Raw genomic sequence first — 2,500 nt, forward strand, 5'->3', positions numbered from 1 at the left:
ACACACACACACTCACACTAGCATGCCACCTCTGTGTCGAACAGATCCCCACCCCCCCCCCCCCCCCCCCCCCCCTCCTCCACCACGCACACTCACTGGCCAGCAGACAAACTAGCTGGGTGACAGAATGTGGACATTTAATGTTTAAAGGGACGAGGTCTCCCCACAGCTGTCCTTGGGCTTTTGTGTGAAAACAAAGGCCTTTCACCACATGCCTTCTGCTGAGTGGAGTGCTCTCTCGCTCGCTCTCTCTCTCTCTCTCTCAAAACATTTAAACTGTATCAGCCCTCCTAACTTTATTTACTTTGAACACTCAAGGACGCATACCGTCCTCCCTCACACTCCTACACACACACTCTCACACACTCTCTCACTCACACACACACACACATCCAAACGGGAACATTCTTTCAGCCCAGGAGCCAGAATTCCTCGGCATTAAACATTTATACACGCGCGTCACATGGCCACCGCGCTTGCCAGCTCCAGAGGTGAACTTGTGCTGAACTAACAAGGGAGGGCACATCTTCCTCCTCATCATCTTCCTCATCCTCCTCTTCCTCCTCCTCCTCCTCATGCGCCTCTAAATCATGTTCTGAGAGGAAATCACCGACCTGTCACGCTTGTTTAAAGCCCAACAGGCAAGCAATCAGCTCAGAGGGGGAAAATATCTTCTTTTTAAAAAAAAAAAAAAAAAAAAAAAAAACGGCATCCATTTGACTTGTTATGGTTGGAATTTGTCATTTCAGAGAGAGAGAGAGAGAGCGAAAGAGTTTTGGATGAGTCGGGGAGAGGGGAAAAAAAAGTTTGGCTTGTTGTTGTTGGAAAAAGTTTTCCAGGCAGAGTCATGCGCTGAGGTTGCAGTTCCCGCGCGCGGCCTGTGGGGGGCAGTGTTGGGCCGCGGATGGCGAACAATGGAGGCCGTCATCTGAAAGCTTTTATGATAAAAATAACCAAGTCTCCTCGTGCCCCGTGCACTCATGAAAGACAGAACGAGAAGGGAAAGAAAGAGAGGCCATAGAGTACAGATGAAAGGCCGAATGAAAAGCTTGCTTTTGTGTGTGTGTGTGTGTGTGTGTGTGTGTGTGAGTGAGTGTGTGACACAGATGGAGTTGAGAGAGAAAAAGTGAGGGCAAGAAAGAGGGCAAAGAAAGGGTTGGAAAAAAGAGAGAGAGCGAGAGAGTTGCGGGTGAGGTGGCGTGTGTGGCGTGCTGGTCACTCAAAACGAAGTCTCTTTGCCGAATGGCGGTCATGCTCTCTTTCTCTCCTTCTTCTCCTCGCTCCCTTTCTCCCTTTGTTCTGTCGCTTTCTCTCCCTGTTTTCTGTTTCTTGCTCTATCTGTCTCCTCCTGAGCACACGCTCTGAAACACTTTCCATATAAGGAGGAGAGAGAGACGAGGACAGGGCGAGTGTGTGTACGTGTGTGTGTGTGTGTGTGTGTGTGTGTGTGTGTGTGTGTGTGTGTGTGTGTGTGTCCGTGTGTCCGTCCATGTCTACTCATCTGTTGCTGCGTTTTGGGGTTTTTTCGGTGTGTTAATCATTTGTGCAATCCATGGAATGTTGTGGCAAGTGTTTGTTTATGTGTGTGTGAGTATAAGTCTCCTGGCAGTCTCTAATAGGGATTGTGTGTGTGTGTGTTTATGTGTGTGTGAGAGAGTATAAATCTCCTGGCAGTCTCTAATAGGGATGTTGTATGTTTGTGTTTTCACTGTGGTCAGCCATCAGTGAAGTGTGCGCTGGGGCCCTGAATAGATCTGTGTTTGTGGTGGTCTCTTTAGTTCTAAGTCAGTGAGAAAGAGAGAGGGAGAATGTTCTGGACAGTGTGATGTACGTACTGCAACTGTGTGTGTCTGTGTGTTTGTGTCTGTGTGTGTCTGTGTATGAGAGACAGAGAGAGAGAGAGAATGATGAGTTTTTTGTCATGCCAATAAGGCACAGTTGAGAATGATGATGAATCTGTGGAGAGCCAGTTCTTGTAGATTGTTTTGAACAAAAAGAGCATTTCAGCAGAAAAAAGTTTTCTGGGAACTTGTTTTCTTTCTTCTGTTCCCCCCCACCCCCAAATAGCCAGCTGTGTGGAGAAGCAGGGGGCCAGAATAGGGGGGGGATAAAAGGGGGAGACAGAGAGAAGAAAGGGGGGGGGGGTTGTGTAGTGTGTGTGTGTGTTTGTGTGTGTTTTATCACCGCAAACAATACATCTACCATAAAAGAGCAGAATGAGCCCATAAATCTGCAACATCTGTATGCAGCTGTGTGGGTGTGTGTTGTGTGAGTGAGGATGTGAGCACGTTCGGTATGTGACATGTATGTGAGTGGTCTTTACTGGAAACACATGAGGTTTTGTGGGTGCAGTACATCTTGCTATCTGTGGGGGAGCCATTGGCTTACAAATGAAAGATTTTTCTGTGTGTCTGTGTGTGTGTGTGTTTGCACGCGTGTGTAAGGGAGCAGCCATTTTGCACTAAGCGTCGCACAGACCCCATTTTATGAATCAGACAGA

General features: G+C 47.9%; 1 protein-coding gene across 1 annotated transcript in view; it reads left to right on the forward strand.

Moving 5' to 3' along the window:
• LOC134068582 (protein diaphanous homolog 1) overlaps nucleotides 1-2,500 on the forward strand; it is a gene marked incomplete in the record, with an annotated part of 111,361 nt that overhangs the window by 90,633 nt on the left and 18,228 nt on the right.

Source organism: Sardina pilchardus, chromosome 21 (assembly GCF_963854185.1).
Source record: "Sardina pilchardus chromosome 21, fSarPil1.1, whole genome shotgun sequence".
NCBI classification, from domain to species: Eukaryota; Metazoa; Chordata; class Actinopteri; order Clupeiformes; family Clupeidae; genus Sardina; species Sardina pilchardus.